Genomic DNA, 16,630 nt, shown 5'->3' with positions numbered 1-16,630 from the left:
GTGATAAAAAAATATGACAAGAACCACTAAGGACAAAAAGTTTATCTGGGGGCTCACGGTTTCAGAGGTCCTAGTCAATAGATGGGTGACTCCATTCCTCAGGACTCATGGTGAGGCTGAACATCATGGTGGAAGAATATGGCAGAAGGTGGCAGCTCAGAACATGGCACCAGGAAGCAGAGAGATTTCCACTAAGAAGGATAAAATATATATGCCAATGACACACCCCAGAGACCCACCTCCTCCAGCCACACCCTACCTGTACAGTTTCCACAATGTTAATCCCTATCAGGGGATTAAAGCATTGATTACTTTAAAGATCTCATAATGCAGTCATTTCACCACTAAACTTTCTTGCATTGTCTTATGCATGAGTTTTTAGGGGACACCAAATATCTAAACTATGACAAAATATCTGGGAAATAAAATTAAATATTTAGAATAAAACTAGTTCAGATTATATTAACAACAAAGGTAGGAGAAATGTTTAAAGGATACTTACTTTAATCCCCGAGGAAGTCCATGATCTATAACCTGTGTCAATAAAGATTGCCTTTCATTATGAAAGGAAGCATCAAGTAGTTCCTTAGGTGGTTGTTATTATTTAAATATGAGGTGTCCCCTAAAAGGCATGTATGAGACAATGAAGGAATGTTCTGAGGTGAAATAATTAGATTATGAGAGCTGTAAACTTAGTGTGTTAATCTATTTGATGAATTAACAATTTGAATTGACTAATGAGTGGAATTGTAGGCAGGTAAGGAAGTAGGTCACTGTGAGTTCCTTGAGAATTATATTATCCCTGGCTCCTTATACCCAACTCCTTTCAGCTTCTCAGCTGCCTAGTCCTGAGCTGCTTTCCTCTGCCTTTCCCTTACTCCATTATGTTCTGCCTCACCTCAGAACCAGAACAATGGAGTCAGCCTATTATGGACTGAACCTCTGAAACCATGAGCCTAAATAAAATTTTCCTACTCTATGTTGTTCTTATTTGGTATATTGGTCCCAGTAACACAAACCTGACTAATGTGGTGTTCAAGAGCACGAGTTTGGGAACCAGACAATGCTGACTTAAATCTAAAACTGTGTACTGATTATAATCTGGAAAGTTTTTCACCAACCTTTCTCTGCATTTCATATGTAAAATTGATGTCTTAGTTGTACCTTGAATACAATATTACTATGGAGAACAGAATAAATAATGCACACAGTGCATTCACATACATGATTATTTGGACTTGCTTTCTGAATCTCTCACATCCAGAAGCTTTCCGTCTGTAAGTTGTTGCTAGAAAAATTCAGGCCAATTTCTCCTATCTCATTTTTTTTTCTATAGTTTCGAGTACAGATTCTATTGTTAATATATTTTTTTGTAAATATATCTATAAATAATATGCTATAGTTTCAGCATACTGTGGTGTCAAAGTAAGAAATTTTAACTTTAAACTTTGTAAAACAATTTGCCTATGACTCCTTTGTTTGGAATATGGGAATTAGGCTAGGTGAATATTTTAGTTTCTTTTCCTGAAATTGTGTGCTTATATGGAGAATGAATCAAGAGGCCTCATTATGTGAAAGATGGAAGATTTGGTTGGAACTAACTACCAGGGTCCTATTTATGTGTCAGCTCTACAAGCTGAGTATAGAAACTGAACTATTGAATATAATAGAAAATATTTTAAATATTATGTAAAGGAAGAAAAGATTGTGAAAATCTCTGAAGACTAATGTTAGAGATTAAAAACTGATTCAAGGAAAATTTCTGTGAAGTATTTCTGTATAATGTACAATGAAAACCCTCTCCTTTTTACCATAAAATATTTTGTATTCATATGGGAATCAGTACAGCATGCACAATTAGGAAAATCAATATATTTAAATTTAACTAAGGATTATATATTATTTTTCTCACAAAATAAAACTCACTACTGATTTTAGTCAGCTGTCTAAAGCCCCAGGTTATTGTGAAGGTCCACTTCACCATTCTGAGTGTGTCTCATATCATCCATATGCTTGATTAAAGATGGCAGTGCAGATCCAGATGCATTTATATGTAAAACCAGAAGTGCTTGATGGAGGCAAAGAAGGGAGGGAAGTAAGTTAACTTACCACTATTCCCCTTCCTTTTTTTTTTTAATTATTTAACCATCAGACTTTTTCATAGCCTCATTGGCTCATAGTTGAACTCTCCAGTTATAGGCAACTGATCCTCACAAAAGAATTTGTGTTCAAGGACTTTGTTTCTGAGCTGATTCCTGGTGGGGGACTCTTATAGTAATGACACAAGGTGTCCCTCAAAAAGTCCGGTGTTAATGCAGGAATGTTTGGAGACAAAAATGATTGGATTGTGGTATACAACCAGAGATATAAAAAATTGTGCTCTATATGTATAATATGAATTGTAGTGCATTCTGTTGTCATATATAACAAATTAAAAATTTTAAAAACATGATTGGATTGTGAGAGTTGTAATCTGACCTCAGTTTGATTGGACTACTGTAACTGTAGAAATGTGTGACATGGCTGGAGGAGATGGGTTACTGGAGACTTGACTTGGAAGTGTTCATCTTCCCTAATGCCCCTTATCCTTTCTTTTTCTTCTTACTGACTGCTAGGAACAAAAAAAGCAGAATTCCTCCACCATTCCCTTCTGCCACAATGTCTTGTTTTACTTCTAGTCCAGGGCAATAAAATTGTCCCACTATGCATTGAACCAATAGCCAAAATAAACTTTCCTTCCTCTAAGTGGTTATTGTCACATTTGATCACAGTGATGAAAACCTATCCAACACAGGGAATTGGTTGTTGTTGGTGGTGAGACAAGGAAGAGAAAGATATCAAGGAAAGTGAAATATCACTGTGAGAAACTAAAGCTCAATCTGACTAGGCAACTATGGGAGACTTATACCAAAGTTATCCTAACAAAACAATGAAGAAACTGGGTTATTTATTCATCACTGATTAAGAACTACAGGCCCAGAACTTTTCTCTGTGGAAGTATCAGTTTGACCTGCAGTAGAGAATCAACACACTTCCAGAGATAGGAAAAATCTCAGAGAGAGTCTCAGGTAGTTACAATAAGCAACCTGTATGGAAAGTATAGGAGTGCAAAGAGCATATGATACTATGCATCCGGTCCAAACTCTTATTTCTTTAAAGCTTAGGTAGAAAAGAGTGAGGGTAAATATTGAATAGGACACTGGTAAACTCAGCCATAATATAAAAATGCTGTTAGTGAATCATGGGGGCAAGTACTCAGGGGATGGTTAAATGCTTTAACTCTGACTTCAAATATGTGCATGGGACTAAACTAGAGCCAAAGGAGAGTCTCCTACTGTATTGGAGTTACATGTAATCATATAATTCAATATGAATCCTGTAGTTTGATTTGAAAGGTATTTAAACTTGGTCTTCATATTAATATTCAGATAATTTAGTGTCATTTTACTAGAATTTTTTAGTCATGGCATACGCATTTATTGATTTGAGCTGATTTAGTCACACCAACCTGTTGGAGAGATAATTGTTTTGTTAAATAATCTATCAGGTATTGTTGTAGCCCAGTGATTGTGTGGCCCTACAAACAACTCCTCAAGGAATGGTTGTGATTTACCAAATACATTTTGTAAATGATGGTAGATGAAATAGACTGTTAAAGAAACGAGTAACCATCTCACACACTCTAAACATTGGCATTTTTACTAATTTTTAGCACTGATATTCTTATCATTCTGGGCACAGTCTCTTATGATCCACATCTAATTATAGGCATATTTGGGCAATTCGGTTTCCTTAAATGTTTAAAGTAAATTTTTAGGTTCATCGGTTTGTCTTTCTCAATGAGGTCAGATCATTAAATTGGCAGCAGATTTGTGGAGCTCATAAATTAAGATACCTTAATTAAATTCTTATTTTTTTGATTTATAATACATGCTATTAAACCTGTTATGGGTATGTTTTAGTGTGTGTCAGTGTACTAGCTAAGATACCAATAAATGATTTTATTGAGTGATAAAAAAATCATTGAATTTTCTTCTAATTGTCACTTTGCTAATGGAAGAACAGATCCAGTATATTGTTCACAAGTAATATGAATTTGTAGATCTGAAGAACAAGTGACCATATATGATAACCTGAGTTTTTCATATAAAATAAATGCTAATGAAATCCTTGCTTTAAGCCCCATATTTCTCATATATTATTTCTTCTCAGTACTATTACAATAGCCTCCTAGTAATCTCTTCATTTCTTTTCTTTCCATCAATTGTCCTCTGCAGTTCAGGCCAGGTGGTCATTCCAATACAATAAACCCTTTTATTTTCTTGCTTATCTAAAGTAATATGAATTACTATCTAATATGAAAATCTTTTATAATCTATCAACAAGATTCTCCACATGATCTTATTGTTCTTTAGAACAACCCATTATACAAACACTATGGAAATCAACATGGAGAGTTCTCAAAACACTAGGCATGGAACCACCATATGACCCAGCTATACCACTCCTAGGTATTTATCCTAAAGAATTAAAGTCATCATACTATAGAGATACATATATGCCCATGTTTATAGCAGCATAATTCAAAATAGCCAAACTATGGAATCAGCAGAGGTGTCCATCAAATTGATAAAGAAAATGTGCTATAAAACACAATGGTGTTTTATTCAGCCATAAATAAAAATGAAATGATTTCATGTCCAAAAAAAATGAATAGAGCTATGTCAAGGGAAATAAGCCTAACTAAGAAGGTCCAAGGCTGTATGTTTTCTCTCATATGTGGAAACTAGAGAGGAAAAAGGAAAAGAAAGGGATGGGAGTGGGAATCTAATGAAAAGTAAAGAAGGATTAGTATAGGAAAGGGATCAGGGGTTGGAGAAGGGGAGGGAAAGGGAAATATTGGGAAGTGATACTGACCAAATTATATTGCTATATTATGTGCATTTGAATATGCATAAATATGCAACAACAAATTCCATAATTATGTACACCTATAATATACCAATAAAAATTTGGAAAGTTAAAAAAAGCAGAATACCCTATTAAATTGATGTTCAAATTTAACCACATATAACAGTATCATCTTTTACTTTCCCACTAAATATCCACAAACACACATACCTTCTATACAACTCTTAAGTCATACTGTGAACATTTCTACTTCATACAATATTCACTTACTCTCCATGGAGAAAGCTGCTCTATTTCCTCTGTGATATTGGCTCTGAAATGACATCTTTTATAATGTAACTCTTTGTGGACAGGGACCATGTCACACTTGGTTTGTATGTGTCTCTCCAACTGCATTGAGACCTTAACCAAGTGCAGTTCAGTGTACTTGGCTTTCAGTAATGATTTCTTAATTGACTTAGAATATAATTTTTGTTTGCAAAGAGCTTCACATCTAATGGGAAAATGTATATTTATTACTTAATTGAAAACAATTTTATATGATAATATCTCAACGTGTAGTTATATTTTAATTGTATTATCCATCTGACTCTGAATTTAGTTGTTCGGGGAGTGGCACCTTCAAAAAGATGTTTCTCTGTGGGTCTCTTCCTATGTAAAATACTTCATGTCACATAATTTCTTTGCTCAAATTTTACTATTTTAATTTCTCAAATACATTATTAATATTGGAATCACAATTCTTATTTTTAGTGTGCACTTCACTTATGCCCATTTCACTCTTCTGCCCTTAGTCAATTTGTCTAGTTTGTTTAGATTTGGTGATTAACTGAAAGACAACTTTACATTTAAATTACAAAATGAATGTCCAAAACAGTTCAACAACAACAACAACAACAAAAATCAAAGGATTTTCTCTAATAGAATTTGTATTGAAATCTTTTTTTATGGCTCTCATTTTAGAAGAATCAATTTATTTTTAAAAATTTCCTTATTTCTAAAGAGGGTAAAAGTTGAATGACTTTTTCCACATTCATGGCAAAGCTCCTAACTGAATATCTAGATACTCACATTTCATTCTCAAATCAGTAATTTTTGTTGGCACAAATGATCCTCCAGCAAATCATTACTTTTTTTTTTACTTGTAACTCAATTTGTTTACTTGCACTAGAGTATTCGGCAGTTAGTGCTCTTTGAAGTCAGCTCTCTCATGCATAATGGGAATTTTTTGAAAAGGTAATCATCAGTTTAGAGAATCAACTATAACATTAAAATACTGGGGAAAAAAAAAAAACAGTGAAACAAATTAATCTTCCCCAGGTGTCTGTCTGAACATTCGTAAGCACTTGAGATTCTTATCAAAAAACATTATTATGGTAGGGGCTATAGCTCAGTGGCAGACAGCTTTGCCTAACATATGTGAGGCACTGGGTTCAATTCTCAGCACCACATAAAAATAAACAAATAAAGGCATTTTGTCCATTTACAACTACCAAATTTTTTTTAAATTATTAAAATAAATGAGCTCTGGAAATTTTTTTCTGCCTTCACATGATTCCACTCATATGCTTAGAAGTAGAAAGGTAAGCAAGATTGGCTTCTCATACTTCACATGGCCGTTCTTTGTTTAAGGAAGAACAGTTTGTTTATCATCTACCGAGAATATTTTTGTACCTACAGGTAAGAGAATTGTGCCAGAATATTGGTAAACTAATGCTAGATAATCAAAGAAAAGTGCGTCTAAATGAAGTTAACTCTCAAGAAAATGTTCTTGTTTATTATACTTTTCTATTTTTGTCTAAAGATTGTCAAATATGTTTTTATTCTAATGAGCCAAAGTATAACACACATCAAAAATTATAATACAATTATGTAAACTGATATAGTACTTTGAATAATTAGAAACAATTGATAGTTATTCTTTTTTATTTTTAATATTATTTTAGCAGTTCTTAGTTATATATGACAGTAGAATCCATTTTGCTAAAATCATACAAGCATTTGATATATCTTATTCTTTAGTTAGGACTGCATTCTTGTGGGTGGGCACAATGGTGAGGGTCACTTTTTTACATGTGTACATAGGAAAATTGGGTTAGAGGTATTTATCTGTCTTTCCTTTTCCTACTCTTCCTTCCTTCCTTTCAATCATCTTTGTCTAATCTACTGAATTACCCCCAACACTTTATTGCAGTTTATCTTCCACATATCAGTATAAACATACCACCTTTGTTTTTTGGGACTGGCTTATTTCACTTAGCATAATGTTCTCCAAATCTATCTATTTACTGGCAAATGTCATTAAGTCATTCTTCTTTATGGCTGAATAATATTCTATTGTGCATATATACCACATTCTTTTTATTCATTCATCAGTTGGTGAGCTTCTAGATTGGTGTCATGGCTTAACTATTATTAATTACACTGCTATAAATATCAGTGTGACTGTGTACCATATAATAGTATACTGATTTTAAATACTTTGGCTATATTCCACAAGTGGGATAACTGGGTCAAATGGATGGTTACATTCCCAGTTTGTTGAGAAATCTCCATAGTGATTTACATAGGGTTTGTACCAATTGGCAGTCACACCAGCAATGGATAAATTTACCCTTTCCCCAAATCCTAACAAATATTTGTCATTACTTGCATTTTCAATAATTGCTAATCTGACTGGAATAAGATGGAATTTCAGTATAATTTTAATTTGCATTTCTCTAATTGCTAGAGATATTAAACAATTTTTCATATTTTTGTTGATCGTTTGTATTTCTTGAGAAGGGTCTGTTCAATTCTTTTGGCCATTTATTGATTGCATTATTTGTTTTTCTGGTGTAAGTTTTTTGAGTTATTTATATATCCTGGAAATGAACAACTTATCTGAGGTGCAGGTGGCAAAGATTTCCTCCCATTCTGTAGTCTTTCTTTCTGTTCCTGATTGTTTCTTTTTCTATGAAGAAGCTTTTTGGTTTCATGCCATCTCATTTATTGGTTTTTTATTTTATTTCTTCTGCTTTGGGAGTCTTGCTCAGAAAGTCAGTTCCTGTGCCAATATGTTGAAGTGATGGGCCTACCTTTTCTTTTATTAGGTGCAAGGTTTCTGGTCTAATGCCTAGGTCTTTGATTCATTGATTCTTTGATTTTTGTACAGGGTAAGAAATAGGGATAAACTTTCATTTTATTACATATGAATTTCCAGTTTTCCCAGTACTATTTGTTGAAGAGGCTACCTTTTCTTCATTGTGTGTTTTTGGCACTATTGTCTAATATGAGATAACTGTATTTATGTGGGTTAGTTTCTGTATCTTCTATTTTGTTCCATTCATCTTCTTGCCTATTTTGGTGGCAATGCCATGCTGTTTGTGTTGCTATAGCTTTATAGTATAATTTGAGGTCTGGTATTGTGATGCCTACTGCTTTGTGTTTCTTGCTAAAGATTGCTTTAGCTATTTTGGTTCTCTTATTTTTCCAAATGAGTTTCATGACATCTTTTTTTATTTTAAAAAGAACATCATCAGAATTTTTATGGGAATTGCATTGAACCTGTATAGTATTTTTTGTAGTATCACCATTTTGATAATATTAATTCTGCCTATCCAAGAACATGGGAAGTATTTCATCTTCTAAGGTCTTGCTTGAAAGAACGATCAAGGCTTGTCGTCAGAGAAAATGCCTGTTTATTGAGGAACAGCTCTGCATATTTATAGAGCCTGGGGTGGTTTGACAGTTATGACAGTTTAATGGTTGAAGAGTTTGACAGTTGGCATGGGGTGCTTTTTGATTGGTGGGTAAGGATCATGTGAGCCAGCAGGGCTCACCATTGGGTGGCTATTCATGGGGGATGGGGAAGTTAGTCTTTGGAGCCAGGGCGACTCCCAACATTCCCCCCTCTTTGTTATTAAATGAGAGTGGGCATCCACTCATTCTGGCTGCTTCCTGCTGAAATGGGTCAGTGTGGGAGAAAGAGAGGAGGGAAGTAAGGAGCCCCCACAGGAGGGCAGAGAGGACTGGTATAACTTCAGGAACCAGATCAATAAAGGTTCCTTGCCACCACAGATCCATGATGATGTCAGTTCATTTGGCGTAGGTCTCCACTAGAGGTATCATCAGTAGCCAGGAGTTGATAATTCCCAAGGAGAAGCTGGTTAAAAGCTTGATTAGAAATTTTTTAATCACCTCAGTCTGAATGAACTTTATGATAAAGGGAAGGAACAGACACAGGAAGTTTTTATAGCCCAAATCTAATGGGGTCTCTGGGTCTTCAAGCTGCCTTTTTGGCACAAGGGAGGTTGAGTGTTCAGCTTTGAGCAGGGGCTTGGGCATTTGGGCTTGAAGCAAACAGGTGATAAAGAACCAGACAGAGGGTTTGAGAAGCCAGGTCATCCTGCAACTGACTTTGTTTGGCATGCCCTTCAGACCAGCCTGTCCTGAACCTAACACCCTCAATTCCACTCTTCTTTCCTAGTCCAATCAAACTCTCTCCTACCTGGGTGTCTCTGAGCTTCTCTCTTTACCTTTCTCTGGCCCTTGGATCCCAAAATATCACTGTTCCCAGCTTTCCCTAGTCTTGTCTCTCTTCACACCAAGAAAGCACAGGCTTTGTAATAGAGAAGGCAGCTTCTCCCATGCTCTGAACAAAGGCGGCCAAGGGAGAATGGTGGCCCATTGTTACCAGATTTCCCTTTGAGAGCAGTCAGATCTCTCCAAGTTTTATGTGAAACACCTCAACCTTAAATACTGATACAAAACTGGGAGGGTAAACAAAATACACATGTTCCTCCTTAGGCCCAGAAGTCAACTGATAAAGTGCTCTCTTATGATAAAGGTAGTTCACACTTATTCAGGGGTTACCATGCTCCAGACACCTGAGTGGTTTGTCAGAAGGACAACACACAAGGGTCCCACTACCGGTCAGATCCAAGCAAGTAGGGGGTCTATAAGGAGGAAAAGGGGGTCTGGCTGGAGGGGGCCATTACGGTCACTTGCTTTGATTCTCCAGACATAGGGTGAAGAGAGGACCCAAGAGGGTCCAGAAATGAGGGGGAGCATTAGGTATTGGGCTAAGAATGGAGACACAGGAGAGGCAGAGCTTGAGGGGATCTTGTGGGGAAGTTTGACAAAAAGTACTTAATGACAGGTGACAATCCTTGACTCTTCTGATGAAGGTATAGGAGTGCTGGCTTAAGCCTGGAAATGTGAATCCACGGGGTAAGTTGGTTATTAGACAGCTTGAATTTGGCAGCCAAAGGAGTGCACATAATCACTTGAGCAGGACCCTCCCATTTTGCTTTTAGAGGGGGCTTTTCCCTTGGTGTGCAATAGTAAACAAGTTGGCCAGGTGTTAAAGAGGTAGGGTTTTGAGAGAAACTGGGGTCAGGAAGGAGTAGTTTTTTTTTTTTTTTTTTTTAAGAGAGAAAGAGAGAGAGAGAAAGAATTTTTTAATATTTATTTTTCAGTTATCGGCGGACACAACATCTTTGTATGTGGTGCTGAGGATAGAACCCAGGCCGCACGCATACCAGGCGAGCGCGCTACCACTTGAGCCACATGCCCAGCCCAAGAAAGGAGTAGTCTTGATTGCACCAGAATTCAGAGTATAGATGGAAGAGGAGGGGCAGGGCATAGGTTTCGGATATGGGTAGGGGTTCTGTAGGCAATCCAGGAGGAACGAGGGGATGGCCATACATGACTTTGAAAGGTGAGAGATTAGAAGGCTTCTTTGGCAAGGCCCTAATGCGCAATAAAGCCAAGGGGAGCACTTTACCCAGTCCAGGCTTAATTCCATGGTGAGCTTGGTGAGGGTCTCTTTAAGAGACTGATTAGTCCTTTCAACCTTTCCAGAAGCCTGGGGGCGGTAAGGGCAATGGAAATGCCAAGGGAGTGATAGTGCATGAGCCAGTCCCTGTGTTATCTGCGAGGTGAATTCTGGGCCATTGTCTGATTGGATAGAAGTGGGCATCCCAAAATGGGGGATTATGTGAGTCAACTACCATAGAGGCCTGCTTGTTAGAAGTGGGAAAGGCTTGTTTTTTACTCGGGGCATGTTGCTGAAATCAATCTGCCAGTCTGCAGCTGGGGTATGACTGCAGGCCTGATGAGAAGGGAAAGGTTTAGGTTTTAATGGAGTATTGGTATTGGTTCTCTGTCAGATCTGACAAGAGGAAGTGATCTGTTGTAGGAGGGTCTTATCGTGTGGGGAAAGGGTGAAAAAGGAGTGAAGGAAAGTAGTGAGACTCTGTGGACTAGAATGAAATAGAGAGTGAAGAAACTGGAAGAGTTGCTGGGGATCTTTGGGCCGATCCCCAGTGGTTATGAAGAGTATCCCAGAGGAGCTAAAGCTCTATAGGGTGGCTGATCGAGCTGCTTGATGGGCCTTGGAATTCCCCATAGTAGTAAGGGAGGAGTCAGTTTGGTGGGCCTTGCAATGGATTATTCCCAGTTGGGAAGGCAGCCTGGAGGCTTGTAGTAGGCCAGAAATAAGTGTGGAATTAATGACTGCCATCCCTCTGGTGGTCAATAGCCCCCTTTCTTCCAAATGGCTGCATGGGAGATCAAGATATATAGGGAGAGGGTTTTTCCCCCTGCTAGCTTGCATGCCCTTGTGGCAGCTATGTGTTCAGCTTGTTGGTTGGTGGTACTGGGTGGGAGAGGTTTTGTTTGCCTCTATGATGGGTAAGAGGGAAATAACAGCATACCCCGCCACTTTAACCCCTTCGTGTATAAAGGAGCTACCATCTGAGAACCAAACGAGGTCTGAAGAGGGCAGAGGTCCCTCAGAAATGGTGGTAGGGCAGGGTAAAATCATCTCTAATACCTCCAGGCATTTGTGGATGGGATCTTGTGAGGGAGAAGATGGGAGGAGGGAGGCAGGGTTTAATGGAGAGTAGGGCTGAAAAGAGATGGAGGGATTTTCAAGGAATGAGATAAGGAGGGATAGAACCCTGGAAGGAGGAAGTGACTATAGCCCCTTGTGTGGAAATCCTTTAGATGGTGAGGAGATGAGACTGGTTAGCGGGGAGACAAAGGTAAGCTTGTGTGCTTCTTTCTGGAGGTCATGGGCCGCTGCTAGGGCTCTGAGGCATGGGGGCCAGCCCCTGACGGTGGGGTCAAGCTTTTTGGATAGGTAGGCCACTAGTGCAAATGTGGGACCATATTCCTGATCAGAATGCCCAGACTTTGTCCCTGTTTTTCATGTACATAGAGGGTGAAGGGTCGGGAGAGGTCAGGGAGATGCAGTGCGGGTGCCCAGAGGAGGGCCTTTTTGTAAAGGGCTTCCCCACCTCTGAGGGTAGGGGTTCATCGTGAGGGCCCTTGGCCAGATTATACAGCAGCCTCGTGAGGAGGGAGAAATTCAAAAGTAATCCAGGCCCTGAAGTACCCAGCCAAACCCAAGAAGGAGAGTCATCTTTGGTCTTTGGTATAGGTATAGACACAATAAGCTGTTTTCTGTCTACTGCAATGGCCTTTTCCCCTTGAGAGATAGAGAACCCTAGATACATGCTATTTGGGCCTTTTGTGGAGAGGCCCAATATCCCTTTAAGGCCAAGAAATTAAGTAGGAGAACTGTGTCATCTGTTGAGCGCCCTTTGAACGGGCTAGAAGAATTTGTTTGCAAGATGTGCAGAGAGCAAGATTGGATTGGAGCAAGAAGAAAGCCTGAAAGAGATCCCTTAGAATGGAGGGATCCATGGACCCAAAAAGGGGCCATCTGCTTTGGTTGTCTAAGGGATAAGTGGGCCAGGCCTGGATGCTATATTTGATCCAAGAGGCATTGTAGGGGAGAGTCGACTGGCAGAGAGGACACAATACCCATGTAAGGAGGAGGGAAGAGGATGCAGAGAAGGAGGAAACTGATTTATTGGCAAAAGGGGCATCCCAGCTAGAGCCAAAAAATCAGGAGTGCCTAAGTGGCAGGTTGGAGCTGCAGAGATTGGTCGTCACCGAATCCTGACTGTCGAAGGTCTCAACCTGGAAAAAGCCAGAGCCATGGGAGACCTTGGCCAAGGTTTTTTGGGACCCCTCCTGGGGAGGCTGGATACTCCCAGGGCTGGAAAGAGGTGAGTGTAAGGGGAGGGTAAGTGTCTCTCTAGCAGCCGGGTCTTAAGGTGAGAGGACTAGGACATTTGACTCTGCCAAAGAAAGGAGTCCCTGAGGGCTACAGTAGCCTTAAAGGCTGTGGTGGGGTGCTTTCCTCCCTGCAGGTGGGCAAAGATATTTGCTCGAAGATAATCAACATATTTCAAGAGGGTGGATTCAGGGCACTGGGGGTGAAAAGATTGGAGGTCAGAGGCCAAGATTTGTCCAAAGAGGTGTGGACTATCTCAAAATCCCTGAGGAAGGACAGTACAGGTTAAAGGCAAAAAAGATATCCTTTAAATCTATGACCGAGAAGTGGGTGGCAGTGTGGGGGATCTGAGACTACAGGGGTATGGGTTGGGAACCAAAGGATGTATGTTGTAGGACCAGAAGAACTTTATAGGTCTAACAGAGGTGTTGATGAGTCATAGGTAGGACCCGTTGGGCTTTTTTACCACTAGTATGGGAGTATTGTAAGGGGAATGAGCAGGACTGAGGTACCCCTTGCTAAGAAGGTCCTGAATAATTAGGAAATGATGGAGGGGGTGTGGGTATCCCATACAATCGGGTCAACCAGGTTAGTATGGTATTTCATGTCAGCCTCACAAGTGGAGCAGAATGGCCAGTTTTCTGCCAAAAGGGCCAGAAAAGATGAACAGGTCGATTTTGGGGCCTGACTGATGCCAGGAGCCCGTATGTTGATTGTTGTATTGAATTTAGAGAGAATATCTCGGCCACGCAAAGGAACTGGACATTGGGGCATAACTAGGGATGTCTGAGAGAATGGGAAGTTGTCTATGGAACAGAGTAATAGGGGAGTCTTTCTTGGATAGATGCTCTTTCCTCCTATTACCCGACAATAGGAGAGGTGGATGGCACTGTTTGCCCCCAGAATTCTGTCAGGACTGAGAAGGTAGCCCCGGTGTCAAGGAGAAAGTCAACCTTGCATCTGTTCACCTGAATCTGCACCCTGGGTTCCTGTCTATTGATCGTTACAGCCGGGGACAAGGACCCAAGGTACCGTTAATCGATTGCTATGCCCAGAAGGTCGGAGAGTTCCCTGGCCATAGGCTTCCTAGGGGATCTAGGAGAGTCAGAGCCCCAATGACTTTGTTGTTGACATTTAGGGCATGGAGTATGCAGAGTGTGTGGTGCAGGGCATGTCCTGGCCAAATGTCCCTCCTTGCCACACTTGAGCAGGCACGGGGGCGGGGGGGAGGGTTCGGTGATGGGCAGGAAGCACCCTGCAGGGTGAGCATCTGAAATTTCTCAGTCTGGGGGGTGGCAGGGCCTTGTTTGAGCCTTTTTAGTTTGCCCCAGATGTCGGGTTAGCTCTGCAAGAGGAAATATATCATAAGGACATGATGGCCACCTGGGGTTTTGGGATCTAGGTTACTGCTGAAGGGCTTTTATAAGCCAATCCAGAAATTCCAATGGGGTCTCTTGTAATTTTTGGAAATTGACAGCCTTACGTGCTGCTTTTTTGAGTCCAGCAATAATACATGCGGAGAATCGGTCCCTACTCTGTATGCCAGCTTGTGTATTATAAGTCGGGAGTTTGATCTGGGGCAGCAAGTGGCCCCAGAGGGTGATTGGGATTAACTCAGTGAGTTTCATCCACATGGGCTCTGGCAAGTTCCCAGACTCTGGTACGTCGTTCCTCAAGAAGGGGAGTATTAGCCAATAACATATAAGTGAGGCTATAAGCCTGGAGGACCCTTTGAAACTCTCTTCTGTGGTGAATGAGCCCAATCTTTGCTTGAGTTGTGTGAGGTCATTCATAGAGAATGGGACATGTACTCGGATAATGCCCTCAGGTCCAGCAGCCTCTCTTAAAGGGGCCATGGTTTGTGGGACTAGGGGTGGGACCAGTTTGAGGGGAACTAAAGGTGTCGGCTGAGTCAGGGGGAGCACCTGAGGGGCTGGATGGAGCCAATGGGGAAGGTCGGTAGGGAGGAGGTTCATCTGCTGGATAGATAGGTCGGGGTGATAACGAAGTAGAGAAAAAGCCTCAACATAGGATCTCCTTCCACTTTCTCGATTGCTCACAGAAGTTAAACAGATCTCTGAGAATTGCAGGATCTAGGGATCCTCCTGGGGGCCATTGACTTTGATTGTCTAATTGATAGTAAGGCCAATCTTGTGTGCAGAATTTAATAAGGGTGAGTCTGTAGGGAGGGAAGAAGAGGCTCCCATAGGTCAGGAGAGTGACAAGGGTGGTTAAGAGAGAGAAAGAGAAAGAGAGAGAGAGGAGTGCCTGTTCTTCCACCCCTCAGGACCTCCTGCTCATGAACCAGGTTCCAGAGAGTCCACTGTGACCATGAAGGTCCTGGTGGGGTGCATTCTCTCCTCCAGATTGGGCATCAGAGGTTTGCTACGCCCATGCGTAGCCCCTCTGAAGTTGGATACCCGATAGGGGAACTCACCTACTGAAGAGCCAGTGTTGTGGGAGTAATAGCAACGCTCCTAAGAGTGGACTAGGCCAGCAAGCCTTGAGAGATGGGGCCCTCAAGCAGCGAGGAATTCCCCTTCCCAGGTTTCAGCACCAATGAAAGAACGATCAGACTTGCCGTCAGCCTGTTTACTGAGGAACAGCTCTGCATATTTATAGAGCCAGGGGTGGTTTGACAGTTATGACAGTTTAATAGTTGAAGGTTTGACAGTTGGCATGGGGTGCCTTTTCATTGGTGGGTAAGGATCATGTGAGCCAGCAGGGCTAGTTTGATTGGTGGGTAAGGATCATGTGAGCCAGCAGGGCTAGTTTGATTGGTGCGTAAGGATCATGTGAGCCAGCAGGGCTCACCGTTGGGCGGCTATTCTTGGGGGATGGGAAAGTTAGTCTTTGGAGCCCTGGCAACTCCCAACAATGTTCAACTTCTTTCTTTAGTGTTCTGTGGGCTTAATTGTAGAATCCTTTAACTCTTTTGTTACATTGATTACTAATTATTTTATTTTTTGGAGGTTATTCTGAGTGGGATGGCTATTATAATTTCTCTTTCAGTTGATTTATCATTGGGATAGAGGACCACAACTGATCTATCAGTGTTAATTTTGTATTCTGCTACTTTACTGAATTCATTTTTGAGTTCTAGAAGTTTTTTGGAGGGGTCTTCTAAATATAGGATCGTGTCATTGATAAATAGGGATAGTTGGAGCTCTTCTTTTCCTATTTGTACTCCTTTGAATTTTTTTTTCCTTTAACCTAATTGATCCAGCTAGAGTTTCAAGAAGTATGTTGAATAGAAGTGGTCAAAGTGGGAATCCTTGTCTTGTTCCTCTTTTTAGAGGGAATGCTTTAAAATTATTCTTCACACAATCCTTACATTTTGACTATAAATAGATGGAATTGAGTCATATTTTTTTTTCATGGCATCACCAGTAATTTATAACTCACTGACTTCTAAATCTGTGTCTATAACCAAGGTCTCCATTTTTAACATATAGATTTGTATATTCAGATGTGTTATTTCATCCTCACCTGAATGTCACACAGGACCACAAGGTTGGCATGTTCAAACTAGACTCAGTAGTGTTTGCACCATTCTTTATGTCTTTCTCCACTTTAATCCAATGTTCCCATTGGTTGAAAGATTTCTCTTGTAATCAAGATAAGAATATAGAAAGAAATAACCCTAGACAT

This window comes from Marmota marmota, unplaced genomic scaffold (genome assembly GCF_001458135.2).
Source record: "Marmota marmota marmota unplaced genomic scaffold, marMar, whole genome shotgun sequence".
NCBI classification, from domain to species: Eukaryota; Metazoa; Chordata; class Mammalia; order Rodentia; family Sciuridae; genus Marmota; species Marmota marmota.
This window is presented reverse-complemented; position numbering follows the sequence as displayed.